Raw genomic sequence first — 15,476 nt, forward strand, 5'->3', positions numbered from 1 at the left:
AAAAATCACTTTCTGGCAAAACAAATAAATAAACAACTTGATTTTCAAAACTGAATGATTTTGCAACAGCTAAATGTAAAAAAGCATGTCCCAAAAATCAAACATAGTTATTTTATCACGTCTGGTTGGAATATTCAAAGTAAAAACATGAAAATACACTCATGGACATTAATTTTTTTTTTTTTTTTCTTTTTTTTTTATTCAATGTGTTGTGGAAATTCTGACTTAATAAAGCAATAACATAATTGTGAAGACTGAGAAAGAAAAACCAAACCCAGTTTGGTCATTATAAAGTTCTCTGCAGAGAATGATCTGGTTTACACACAGCTTGAGTCTGTGTGCAAAGAGATAACACATAGACCACGTTTTATAGTATACAAAAAGATACATTGAAGGACAGATTAGGACCTTTTAGCCAATCATGTTGCTCAGTGCACATCACCCCATAACACAAGCACATCCCATGTACATTACATGGTAGATATCTGGTTATTCTCAAAACTGCCTGTCCCTAGTACAGTTTCCCCTTAAATGTTATTTTTCAACCTAAAGTAGTTACGTGCACAAGTTACACAAAAGAACTCAATGTCCCTATGGACTATAAACTACCTTGATGATCATTGTATGTTTAAAAAGATACTTAAATGAGATGAATGCAACCAATGCAAATTCCATTACACTCCTCCCTTTTGATCATTATTGATCACTTATATTGACTAATGTAGATACATTTTTGAACACATTACCCTTATAGTTTACATCAATCATGTAAATTCACTAAGATTTAAAACACCATCACTCTCATAAGTAATAAGTAATATTTTTTTAGTCATTCCTAACATAAGAAATATAAATAAAACAAGAGAGGAAACAATAACTCTTATATTTGATTATATGTAAAAAAAAAAAAAAAAAAAAAAACTATGTTTCTTCTGTAGAAGAAACTCACATTATTCTTACTTTCACACAAGATATTGTACATTACCATCTGATGAACTACTGAAGATTCACGGTTGAATTTACAGCTCTTCTGATCATTCCCACTACATAAGGCCACATACACAGCAAAAAAAAAAAAAAAAAAAAACATGGCCAGTGCTGAGACTGCAATTAACCAAATATATTCTGCTTTCTGCCATAAAACTTTAAACCAATTCCATCCCCAGTCATTATCAGCATTTACCTCTCTAGCTGTCAACCTGTTAATTGCATTAGTCATGTTCTTAATACCCACATCTATCACGTGGCCATCATATCATGACCACACAAGACAGACTATCTGCTCAGGATCACCCCCAACCTTGAGGCACACAACATCCTGTATCAGCAGACTGAAACTGTCAAAGCAGATTACTAAAACGAAAACTACGAGTCTACTACAACAATGAGTCTACAGCAGATGACAGAACAGGCAACAAGGGAGGAAGGTTGCAACTCCAGAACCTTCCCTCCACCCAAAATCCACAGTACATTGGCCTACAGATAACACAGCGCTGTCTCCAAAGAGACAGTTAAAATGCTGCCTATTTCTGCACAGTACCAGAACTGACAGAAACAGACCAGCAGACTTCTTTTAACTATGAGCGGCATGAGAATCAAATAACCTACCAGAATGCCCTCATACAAAGAAAAATGCCCAGATCACGACCAACAGTCTCTCACCATAGAGACATCCATCCTAAATCCAGACGGTCATAGTACCCAGACAGGCCAAAATACACACATGGCCCACTCCACTTCATCTGACCATGAGCTCCATGTGACTGTACACCCAGTGTACACAACACAAATGGACTAGGAGCATTCATAGAATTGGGCTCCAGTGCAGGAATGTTCACCTTTCCAGCCAGCCAACTTGTCTGAAGTGCACTGCCAGGTCACAAAGATCAGGTTTGACATCTCAGCTGGTCGCGAGAACCCAGTCTCAAGGTCAGACCAGCCCACAACCCAGATCTTTGCTAACCAGCCACTGACCACAGGGCCAGCCATTCCATCACCAAGTGATGGCATCAACCAACCACTTAAGTTGATGGCTGCACATCCAGGATGATCCAACACCTTTCAGCATACCATTCACCACACAAACCCAGTATCAATACTCCTGAGGAACCCAATCAAAAAGTGGGGCATGTTGGAAAACAAGGCGAAACTTTTCAAACTTTTATGTCACCTATAACTCTTTGATAGACCCTATTATAAAGCTCAGAAACTCTTAAAGCCCCAAAGGTGTGCACTAAACATGCAGTCAAACACAAATACCACCTTCTTATTGATAAAGAGCTGCTGGATCACACTGACCCTTTGTTGAACTTGAGACAGCTGAAACTCAAGGCTGAAGTGCAAAACCTTTGCCAGTTTAGCCAAACAGTTTACCAGATAGACTGTTGGGTCACTGGGTTCACGAGAAAATCTCACGGCCAGCCATGGGAATATGGCCTTGAGCCTCACACTCTTCAAAGCATGCATCAAGCAAACACCAGACCTGCCTTCACATGCAAGTGCAAGAGCTTCCCAATGAGGTTTTGTTGTCAACCATGGTGACTGCCAAGGATACCTGTGTTTTAACCTGAAGTAAAATAACCAAAGCTCAACCTGCTACTTCCTGTTTCGCTCAGATATCGCAACGCCCTGGAGAAGCCCTGTCAAGTGTGATAACTTTATGCCAAGACCTTACCAGACATTTACTCTTGTGAATACATAAGACTGCAGTCCCAGCATATACAAAAAGGGGTCACTGTTCTGCTCAACAGACAGAGACAGAGAGTCTTCAGTTTACAACCAATACAAAGAGAGACACTCTGCCCGACTGAGGCCAAGCCTCACACACAAGTCACAGAAACGCAAGCAGAGATTTTGGGAAATTAGTGGCTTGTTAACAGGCCCATCCATAACGCCACAATGACCTATGACCAGCATGACACTGTCACCCGTGTCAGCCTGCCCAACCAGAGTATGTGGATTCAAGTGGCCAAAGGTGTCATCCTCCATCTTTGGGATCTGTACCACCTTTAAAGTGAAGAGTACCAATCCGAGCTTTCTTCGAGGACCACAATCTCACTCTTGAACCTGAATTGGAACTGAACATTGAGAAAAGGGGGTCACCCCAATCGACACAGTCCTCCTAGCAAGGTCTTGGTTGCCTGTCCAGACAACCTTTCCCATCACCCAATCCTGGACCTCCGCCGGTACGGCACTTTGCTTCACCACAGCAATCGGGTACACCCTAACTGTCGGCTTTGCCTTTGTCCTGTTTAACAGAGTCAATGGGATGCAAAGGTCCATGAACAGGTGCACAGCTTGCCTTCCTCGAACCTTCAAATGGAGCCACCAGAAAAGAGGGACCCAGGCTGATACAATGCTGAACTTGTCCAAGGTTAACACCCAAGCTGATGGTCCAAAGGAATGAGGAAGATACCAAACAGATCACCCCATCTGACTTCAAACACATTCCAGGAAAACTAGATAGCCCTCGATGCCAAACACCAAAGGGGCCTTGCTGAGCAGCCAACTCACATTCTCATAATACACATCACACACACTTTTATTTATTTAGACTATAATTAATCAGTTACAAATGTATCTGGTATATGCATGTATTGTTTGTATGTTTACTATTGTAGTAGCCTAGTTACAATTCTTTATTTGTATTAGACTCTCAATGCTTATATTCAGGTATTTGAGTGTATCCCTGATTTAAGCATCATACTATTTCTACCATAATTTGGGTTACCAGTTAATCATGCCAGTCAAACATCTTTCTTTGGGACAAAGAAACACTTTCCCGCTGAAACTATATGCCTTGGACATTCTAAACTATAAGCTCACAACAGACCGTAGTTTTTGCTATTTTTGGACCAAAATACTAACCGACCCTCTGATGTCACATGGACTACTTTGATGATGTTTTTATTACTTTTCTGGACATGGACAGTTATACCGTGCTTACACTTTCAATGGAGGGACAGAAAGCTCTCGGACTAAATCTAAAATATCTTAAATTGTATTCTGAAGATGAACGGAAGTCTTATGGGCTCATAAACGGCTGCTGAGTTTGTATTCTCATGTGAAGCGAATTGAGGCTTAGACCTGGAAACAGCACTTCTTACGTCATGAATTAACAACCGAATAGCACAGAATAAAGGCCCGTTCACACCAAGTATGATAACTATAAAGATAACAATAAAGATATAGTTCTAAAAATCGTTTTCAATATTAAAGAATAGCAGAGTCCACACCGCAACTATAACAATAAAGGCACAGAGAAACGATATCATTGGAATCACTTTCAGAACGATTTTTTTTCTGATGAACGATAAAACATTGCCAACCATTCAGAATCAACCCTGCTGTAATGAGCTCGAGAAGTAGCAGACGCGCGTCCGCTTAGAATGCACAGACAATATCGTTCGCTGGTGTGGACGCTAATATCGTTACCTTTATAATTATCTTTATAGTTATCGTTCTTGGTGTGTACGGGCCTTAACTGTCACGATTGGTGATACAAGGAAGCACGGAGAGAGAACCAATTGCGGGTACGTATTTATTAAAGGGGCAATCCAAAGAATAAACAGTCCAGACAGGGCTCGATATCCAACAAATCCAAATCAAGAATAAACAAAACATGAATTAAACACGAACACAAGGCAAGGTCACAATAACAGACGGACATGAATTCACAAGGACTCCGTCACACATACTAAGACAGACCGGGTAAACACACAAGGAGAGACAAATGCTAATGGGAAACAGACAGAGTGTGATGATTAGTAATTTGTGACAGCTGGGTGCAATAATTAAGCAGGGACATGAGGAATGTGATTAATGAAGTGACAGACACATTGGGAAAAGAGGACATCTAGTGGACACCCAGGGAACACAACCCAGACACTGTGACAATACCCCCCCTCTACAGAGCGGCTCCCAGACGCTCCACGACAAGACACAAGACAGAGACCAGGAGGGAGGCGGACAGGTGGAGGCTCGGGGGGAGGGACGGAGGGCCAGACTCACAGAGGGGAACAGACAGAAAACATAACAAAAAACAAGAAACACAAAACATAAGTCCATAAAGGACATCACGTGGCACCCACCAGGTCAGAACAGAAGGCCACCACAACCGTGTGATCAGGGCGGAAGCCCCCTCCCCCAGGGTGGAGCAGAAGACCACCACATCCTTATGGTTGAGGCCAGAGTCCTCCAGGGTGGAGCAGAAGACCACCACAACCGTGTGGTCAGGGCGGAAGCCCCCCAGGGCGGAGCAGAAGGCCACCACGTCCTTGTCGTCGAGTCCGGAGTACCCCAGGGTGGAGCAGAAGACCACCACATCCTTGTGGTCGAGGCCGGAGTTCCCCAGGGTGGAGCAGAAGACTACCACCACCGTGTGGTCAGGGTGGAAGGCCCCCAGGGCGGAGCAGAAGACCACCACACCCCTGTGGACAAGGCAGAAGCCCTCCAGGGCGGAGCAGAAGACCACCACTTCCTTGTGGTTGATGCACAAAGCTCCCAGGGCGGATCAGAAGACCACCACTTCCGTGCGACCGGATCAACGGGAGGACGAAACTCTGGTAATCCCATGGTGTCTCTACTGGATTCCAGAAGATCGGTGCTGACCTGGCTCTACTCATGAAGATTATTGGTGACTTGCATCTGTTCATGAAGGTCCCCAGTGACTTGACTCAGTCCTTGAAGACCACTGACGACTTGACTCAGTCCTTGAAAATCACCACTGACTTGACTCAGTCCCTTGAAGATCACCAGTGACTTGAAGAAGAACACCAGCCCTGACTCTGGAGGATCATCGGTGACTAGCCCTCACTCTGGAGGGTCATCAGTTATTAGCCCTGAATCTGGAGGGTCAACGGTGACTAACCCTGACTCTGGAAGGTCGACGGTGACTAACCCTGACTCTGGAGGGTCCATGAGCACCCTACTCAACTCTGGAAGGTCAACAGGAATCTGACTCAACTCTGGAGGGTCAACAGGAATATGACTCGACTCTGGAAGGTCAACAGGAACTAGCCCTGACTCTGAAGGGTCAGCGGTTACTAACCCTGACTCTGGAAGGTCGACGGTGACTAACCCTGCCTCTGGAGGGTCCATGAGCCCCTGACTCGACTTTGGATCACCGTCGTATTGTCTGTCCTGACCAATACATGATGATTCTTGAGAAAATGCACAAATTGTCTCAGAGCTATAAACACTGTCAGTAGTTCTAGAAAATTAATGTGCTTCTATATCAGTGCCGGAGACTCCCTCTCCTCACTGTTCTGCCCTCGACTTCCCCCCAGCCTGTTAGAGATGCATCTGTTGTCACCACTTTCCTCAATTGTACAGGACCCAGAGGGCATCCTGTTCTGAGAAAAGATGGTGTTTTCCAATGAAAGAGTGCTCATGCATTCTGGCGATTCTGCTGAGACGGCTCATGGGGTGTCATGCCCTGTGATGCTGTTCAGTTGATGTGGAGATGCATATGATGATGAAACTCTGACTCCTCCGTTCCTAAATGGTGTCAGAGCTGCTTCTACACATTTGGTAAAATACCTTGGGTGCTAAAGCCATTGCAAAGGGGATTTTCATATACTCCTATGCTGTGCCCTGATAAGCGAACCTCAGATATTTCCTGTGAGCAGGAAAAATATCTATGTGAAAATATGCATGCTGGAGGTCCACTGAGGTGAACCAATCACCTTGATGAATACTTTAACACAAAGTTCTGAGCGAAAGCATTTTGAATTTGTATTTTCTGAGGTGTTTGTTGAGGACCCCTAAATCTAAAATGGGATGGAGACCTCCCCCTCATTTGGGAATTACAACATAACGAGAATAGAAGCTTGTCTGGCTTTCATCCGTTGTAATCATTCTTATCAATTCTTTTCTCATTAAAGAGGGTATTTATTCCTCTAAAACCTGAGCTGTTTCCTCTTGGGCCACTGAAATTACAACTCCATTGAACAGTTCGCTGCTTGAGTAGCGAGTGAGCCCTTCCCGGCTTTGCTCACTAGCGGTGCTGTGGCAAGTTATTCATAATTTTTGGTGATTATTTTACTTTTTTGTGATATCTTTTTATTTTTATCCCGCTCTGTGCCCTCCGCCCTTGGCTTGGATGCCACAGAGAAAACTTTTTTTTTGATGGGATGCTTACGCACTTTTGCATTTCATAAGTAGAGGGAGAGACAATTCTTTGGGGGGCGCCAGGGGAACATGGGCCATTTTCCGGTGAACACTGGACTTTGAACTGCCCACACGAACACTTTGCTCATTTAAATTCCTTCTCCTTTCCCCAAAAACTCCACATTTTCTTTGTCAGAGAGGCCTGACAAACCCAGCCATAGTGATCTCTCTCCCACAACCTCTAAGCACATACTCCAACCGCAACTTTGAACTGCTTCACTGGACATGCGCAGGTTTCCTGTGAGTGTAACAGATAAAAAATCTATTAAATAGCAAATTTAGTTTCCCAGCCACACCAACACAGAGAGAAAGACACAAGAAATCTCAAATGGCGTTTATTTCATTAAAAGCTAAGCTTTAAAAAAAACAAATATCCAAATCACAATCTCCTCCTCAACCCAGCGGAGGCAATAAAACCATAACTTGTACAATATTCTGCCCAGGGTAATATCAATGTCCGGTCTGAAATCAGCCCAGTGATTCCCCTGCCACTGGCAAAAAAAAGTCTGTTTCAGTAGGATCTCAAATGACTGGCTTCAACCAAATCCAGGACCAGGATCTCCACAGCGCTGCCCCGCATCTGTCAGTGAGAAATCGGAAAAGTCATTGGGTAGTTTGCACGTAGCCGACAACTGCCAAAACTCAGATGAATGGAATAACCACTTTCCTTTCATATACTTCAAATGGTCACATCAGCAATACTATCGCGTCTGCCACTCTGCCGTCGGCTCCCCCAAATCTGTCACCTTTACAGAGATAAACAACTAAGAACGACTCCTTTAACCCAATGTTAAGCACACACACACGCGCGCATCAGCGTGGGAAAAAGAAAGAATCACTTCCCTTTAATCGGGGGTTCGTGAGCGTTGACACTGTAGAATCCGAGGTTCCTTTCAGGAGATCCAGTCAACAACAACACAGAGGGGCGAGAAGACCAGCGAGCGCCCATCCGCTTCAGTAGACCTAGTTCCTCCGTCCAGAGCGTTCTGTCGGTAAGCGATCTGGCTCCCTTTTTATCCGAATGACTTGATCAGCTGGCAAATTAGATCGCTGATTTAAACGATGTTCTACAGGTGTGTTTGTTGTTGCAGTTTGTGAAGGAGGAAAAACAGCACCAAAAATCCAAAACACCACAGCAAACAAGAGAAAAACCACAGCACACCATACAATTAATCCACAACAAACATAAAAAAAGATTAAGAGTACACATTGCTATAACAACATCAATTCCCACAAAATAAGGTTAACCCTCAATCACACTGCTCCACTTGTTTTATAATATATGACACTTCTCCCCCTTTTAACAGTTGTTGTCCTGACAAAAACTTAATGTCCTACCCTTATTTTGTCTCTGAGATCTACGCAGGGGTGATCTCTCTCTCAACTCAGGTCTCACTATGAGGTCTACTGGATCATCATCCACTGAAACTACAGGAGGGGGTAATGACGAAGGCCCAGGATACGAGACACTCGCCAATTTGGGGTTCACCATTTCAGTCTCCAGGGCTTGTGGAGGATCCTCCGGGGGATTAAAAAGGCAAGGCCTTAGATGATTTCGATGAATTGTCCTGATGGGACCTTCTTTTCCTTCAGGCTTTATCTGGAAGACTGGCAGACCTGGGCTTCGTTGGTCAATAACCACATAGAATTGGGGCTGCCAATGAGGTGCAAACTTCCCTTGTTCTCTGCGACGGAAATTGCGCAAGAGCACCCGCTCTCCGGGCAGCAAGGGGAGTTTCTCAGTTTTCTGATCATACCTGGCCTTGTCCCGCATTCTGCTTACTCTAGTTTTTGCAGCCACCTGCCTGTAGACCCTCTGTAGGGTCTGGTGGTGTTGGTGAACCCAACCCTCCAAGTCTTGTCTTTGGGTCAATGGTTGCGCACCGACCGCAGTCTCCACTGGGAGGTGGGAATGTCGGCCAAACATGACAAAATGTGGAGCCAGTCCAGTGGTCTCATGAGGGGTGTTATTATACATCTGCAGAAGGGTCGGCAAGTGATCTGGCCACCGCACTTGGTCCTCTGAACTCAATGTCCCTAAAAGAGACAGAACAGTCTTATTAAACCTTTCACAGGCCCCATTTCTTTGGTAATTCGTTCGGGACACCCCCATGGCTGAATAAGGTACTGCCAAAGGGCCCGTGCAGTAGTGGCTGAGGTCTGATCCTTTGTAGGGACAGCCCATCCATACTTGGAGAAAAGATCAGTTATTACCAATAGACAGAGATAAGTATCACCATGCCTACCAAGAGAAAATGAAAGTCAATTGAAACGGTTTCCAAAGGGTATGACATAAGAACAGGCACCAAGGGTGCTCTCACCTCAGATCCTCTTTTCAGTTGAGTACAAATTGGATGCGCATTTGGATGTCCAGTCTTGCAAATCTACACCCATGCCGGGCCAGAAGAAGGTCTTTCTCAGCAAGCCCTCGACCTTGGCTACCCCCATATGGCCTGAGGCATTGTGATACTTCTTCCACAATTGATAAGTCTTGCCTTTGGGAACCACAATTTGATAGAGGCTCAACCCTCTATGAGGTTCTTGGACCCTCCGCTTTAATACACCCTCCTGGATATGTAGTCGATTCCATTCCCTTAAGAGGCGTTTGGTTGCAGGCCGGCACGTTTCCCTCTCCTCGGCTCCTGGAATACAACTTCCAACTACCAAACCCTTTATTTGGACCACCGTCTGGTCTTCCTCCTGACAATCCTTCCAATGGTCTTCAGCTTCCATACTGGCCTCAGACTCCACCACTGCTGTCTCCACATGGGCTTGCTGGTCAGCTCTTGTTTCCTGGGGTTACCTGGACAAAACATCAGCATTACGATTGGAAGCGCCAGGGCGATACTTCAGTTCAAAGTTAAAATTAGCCAACTGTGCTGCCCACCGCTGTTCTGTGGCCCCCAAATGCGCCGTATTCAGGTGGACCAGGGGGTTATTATCTGTAAAGGCCAAGAATTTATTGCCCCACAAATAGTCTTTAAACTTTTCGGTGACAGCCCATTTAAGGATTTAATAACCCGCTCTCTACCATCTTGTAGCTGTGCCAACACAGCCCCCAAACCTCCCAGGCTGGCATCCGTATACAGATGGAAGGGTTTTGAGAAGTCAGCATATGCCAAGATCTGGGCGCTCACCAGAACAGTCTTCAAAGCATCGAATGCCACCTGGCAATCTGCAGTCCACTCAATGGCAGCATTTCCTCTCCGCATACTAGCAGAACCTACTAGGACCAAGCCAGCAATGACATGTGGGGCCCAGATGAGAGCTTTATGGGCGGAAAATGTGGGCCCCATTATGGGCTTGCACCCGGGATCCATATTGGGGCAAGCCGTGGAAGCCCAGACATACTAAAAGTGGAACCTGTAAGGGTACTGCATGGGTCTTAATTGGGCAATTCATGTCAGACTCATTTGGGCCCCAAATGGGTCTAAAGTGGGTTTGCGCCCAGGATTCAGCTGTGGATGCCCATATGCGCTTTAAAAGGGATTGGATCTATAAGGGTGTTATTTGGGCTCCCACCTGCCTAAAGGGGTTTACATTTATATCACATTTATTCATTCAGCGGATGCTTTTATCCAAAGCGACTTACAATTGCTATTTATGTCAGAGGTCAAACACCTCAGGAGTGTCTTGCTCAGGGACACATTGGTGTCTCTCTGTGGATTCGAACCTGGGTCTCCTACACCAGAGGCATGTGTCTTATCCACTGTACCAACACCACCCTATGGGCTTAAAGTGGGTTCTGTAAGGATCTTTAAACCGATACCAATATTTACATAATATTTATTGAATTTTAAAGCCAATATCGGCCAATAATATCAAGCATCCCTAGTTGTCTAAATATGTGTTTTTGCCCCAAGGGACAGGCGTCTGGGACTGGACTATTATTAGAAGTGTTACGGTAGGCCTTTCTAAGAGTCCACTAATCAGCATAATTCAACACAGCGTAAACTTTGACCTATTTTGAATTTTTTTTTTTTTTACGTATTTGGGAAGTTACATTTTTCATTTTCTGCACGCCTAACAAAAATGACTGATGGATTTTTTTGGCAAAAGATCTACATGTATGTGATGTTTGTTCTTTGGTGACTAGCGTGACTTGATATGTATTGAGTTACAATTACTCAATCTCAACATGCTTGATTAGCCTACATTTGGAGTTACTACAAGTCACTAAAACTTGCATAACTCAATTGGCCTACATAGATACTTTGCGCCTCTGCCATGCAGGACCCATGTGTTCCCAGTTCAAACCCAACTTAGCACATAAATATGCCATGCAGGACCCATATATGTGTTCTCAGTTCAAACCTATGCCCAATTGGCCAATGCCTGTCCCTTATGGGGCCAATGTAATCAGCTCATATGGGCATCCTATGTAGGACTGATACTACAAAACCTACATGGGACCCACTGATTTCACCCAGCCAAAGCCCATGCCCACACAGTAACCATGGAACCCGCAGTTAAGCCATTTGGGCCCCACATGTCATTGCTGGCTGGGGAGCGCATTCAAAGGTGCTGCTACTTTGGAAAAACCCTTAACAAATCTTCTGTAGTACCCTACGAAACCAAGGAATGATCGGACCTGTTTAATAGTAGAGGGAATAGGCCAGTCTTGAACGACAATGGTCTTCTCGGGATCTGTGGATATTCCCTCACCAGAGATGACGTGGCCAAGGTAGGTGACCTTCTTCTGGAAAAGGCTGCATTTATGGGGCTGCAACTTTAAGCCATGGGCTGCCAACTTCCCAAAAACCTGTTCCATATGCTTTATGTGGGTGTCAACGTCTGAGGAGTATACAACAACATCATCCAAGTAGATAAGGAGAGAGTCATGGACCTGCCCACCGAGGCACCGCTGCATCAGACGTTGAAATGTTGCAGGTGCGTTACAGAGGCCAAAGGGCATCCTCTGGAACTCATACAAGCCCAGAGGTGTGGTGAATGCAGTCTTCTCTCGATCCTTCAGATCCAAATCTACTTGCCAATATCCACTGGCCAGGTCAAGGGTAGAATACCAAGCGGCTTGCTTGAGGCTGGTAAGGGATTCTTCTATCCTTGGCAAGGGATAGGCATCTTTGTGGGTTAGTGCGTTCAATTTCCTGTAGTCCACGCAAAAGCGCCAAGATCCATCCTTTTTCTTCACAAGGACAATTGGTGCTGCCCAAGGACTAGAGCTTTCTCTTATAACATCATTATCCAGCATGTTTCGCAGAAGTTCCCTCAGTTCAGGGTAAAGGCTTGGTGGGACTGGCCGATAGCGCTCCCTGCTGGGTGGTGCAGAACCTGTAGGTATGGAGTGGAGGACTACACTGGTCCGGCCAAAGTCCCCCTCTCCTGCTGCAAATATGTCTCTCCACCGCCGTAACAGTGAGTCCATCTTCTGTTGTTGGTCTGTTGTTAAACCATCACCTTTCAACAGGTTAACTGGATGCAGATCTTCAGTACCAATGTAGTTGGTCTGCACATACACTTCCACCACACCTGGATCCAGAGTCTTCAAAACCAAGTCCTTTTCCCCTTGAATCTGCCTTGGGTCAACCTGGAAGACATTAGCCAGGGGACGGCATTGAGGTGTCAATATGGGGTAAGGATTGAGGTTACGTACCCTTATAGGTAGGCGTCCTTTCACCACAGTAGTGATGGCCCGGGCCACCTGCCACTCATCATCTCTCTCTGGTCCCTCCACCAAAGCACAAAAATCCGACCTGGTTTTTGCAGCATAAAGGTGTGTCCACAGCACCATCTCACTGTTAGGAGGCAAATAGACTGGGTCCTGACGGGTCAACCTGGCCACTCCTATCATCCCATCAAATGACTTATCTTGTGAGACCTTTTGACAAACAGCAAAAGCACGCTCCCATTCTCCCCTTGTTTCACGTGACATAGTTGCACCAAAGACAGTCAGGCCAGGGTGGGCTCCCTGGAACAGCTCTTTCCAACAATGTGAAATGACATTCATCCCTAGGATACCCCTCTCAGCACTCAGGCACCCATCATTTACAATAACAACCACTTTACCTGGCACTGTGACTCCTCCCACTAAAAAATCCAAGATGGCATAGCCAATATACGGAATCTGTAGTCCATTAGCTGCTTTTAAAGAAAGCCAATGTAGATCTTGTGGGCTTCGCTTCTGCTCTCCACCCAGCCATTTCTGAAAAAAGGTTTCACTAAACAGCTTAACTTGTGAGCCTGTATCAAGTAAGCAGGGTCATTTCACTCCTGCAACAACAACTTCAACTCCTGGACACATCCCCCCCAAAGATGGTTTATCAGTTTTAATCCCTTGGTCCCCCTCCCCAACCACCTGGCTCTCAGTGGTTAGGGCTGTTAGTTTAACTGCCTCCTCCCCTGTTGACAGTACCTCTGGATGTGACCAGCCTTCCCACAGCCTCAACAAATTGGTTTGCCCTGGTCGTCCCATTCCAGGGTCTGGTAAGGCCTAGGGGAAGCAGTGTAGCGGCCTTCCTGAACAACCCCCCTAGAGGATGAAGGAGAGTCTCTATGCCCCATAATCTGAGGAGAGAGTTGCTGTTTAATCTCATCAGTTATGGTCTCTTTAATAACAGAAAGTTGGTCGGTAATTTCTTTTCTAAGTTCGGCTCTTACGGTCTCCCTCCACTCCTCTAGGCTAGGAGCAACCATGGATAGGTTTGTCTGTGGCACAGAAATACATGAAGCACAGACAGGCTCCATCCTCAGTTCAACTTCCAATGCCCTCACTTCACTACACACCTCAGTGAAAGACAATGTAGGTATTCTACGGACCTGTCTTTGAAATTCCTGTTGCACCACACCAGGCCTCAAACCCAAGACAAGCTGGTCCCTAATGGTCATCTCATCCTGGGCAGAGCCCGCTCGCTCCTGCTCCCTCCATGTGGAGAATAGTTCCTGCAGACGAAGAATAAAAGCAGAAATGGTTTCCTCTTCCTGTTGATGACATTTAAAAAATTGGGCCCTGATCTGGGCCACTGGTGTTACACGCCCATACAGCCTCTTTAACTCACTCTGCAAATCCACACTTGTTAAGTGTCTTCCTAAATTCAGTAACCTCATCTCTCTTTTTGCCTCACCCTCAAGTGCCCCATATATAAAATCAATCTTCTGTTTCTCATTTATCCCTTGTGCCCTTAGCATGGCCTGTACCTGCCCACTCCATTCAGAAAAACTGATTTTACTTGAGTCACCATTAAACCTTGGAATCCATGGGACCCCCATAAACCAAGGCATCATCATTGCATTTATCACAGGCTGGTTAGGTGGAAAATTTTCTAGCCTAGTCCCAGTTCTTTGTGACACATTACCCCCTGGACCTTCAGACTGCCCTTCATTTTCATCTGCCATTCTTCACTGTGTGGTGTGGAAAGGGAAACCCTGTCGACTACGCCACTAATGCAACAGATTAAAAATCTATTAAATTGCAAATTTAGTTTCCCAGCCACACCAACACAGAGAGAAAGACACAAGAAATCTCAAACGGCGTTTTATTTCATTAAAAGCTAAGCTTTAAAAAAAACTAATATTCAAATCACAATCTCCTCCTCAACCCAGGGGAGACAATAAAACCATAACTTGTTCAATATTCTGCACAGGGTAATATCAATGTCCGGTCTGAAATCAGCCCAGTGATTCCCCTGCCACTGGCAAAAAAAGTCAGTTTCAGTAGGATCTCAAATGACCGGCTTCAACCAAATCCAGGATCAGGATCTCCACAGCGCCGCCCTGCGTCTGTGAGTGGGAAATTGGAAAAGTCATTGGGTAGTTTGCACGTAGCTGACAACTGCCAAAACTCAGATGAATGGAATAACCACTTTCTTTTCCTATACTTCAAATGGTCAGATCAGCAATACTATCGCGTCTGCCACTCTGCTGTCGGCTCCCCCGAATCTGTCACCTTTACGGAGATAAACAACTAAAAACGACTCCTTTAACCCAGTGTTAAGCACACACACACACGCGTGTATCAGCGTGGGAAAAAGAAAGAATCAATTCCCTTTAATCGGGGGTTCGTGATCGTTGACACTGTAGAATCTGAGGTTCCTTTCTACCAGCGTACAGGAGATCCAGTCAACAACAACACAGAGGGGCGAGAAGATCAGCGAGCACCCATCCGCTCCAGTACATGGCTCATTCCTCTTTTATAGTGGCCATGAAGCCTGCACTCTCTTCGTGCAGTAAGCCCACCACAACATGACAACTAGTACGGAGCTGTGCTGCAATAGAAGCTCTTCTCCTACTCCTACTCTCTTCCTGAAGTCTCTCAACAAACGTTAAGAATCTATTACTGTTATTATATT

This window comes from Carassius auratus, chromosome 40 (assembly GCF_003368295.1).
Source record: "Carassius auratus strain Wakin chromosome 40, ASM336829v1, whole genome shotgun sequence".
Taxonomy (NCBI): domain Eukaryota; kingdom Metazoa; phylum Chordata; class Actinopteri; order Cypriniformes; family Cyprinidae; genus Carassius; species Carassius auratus.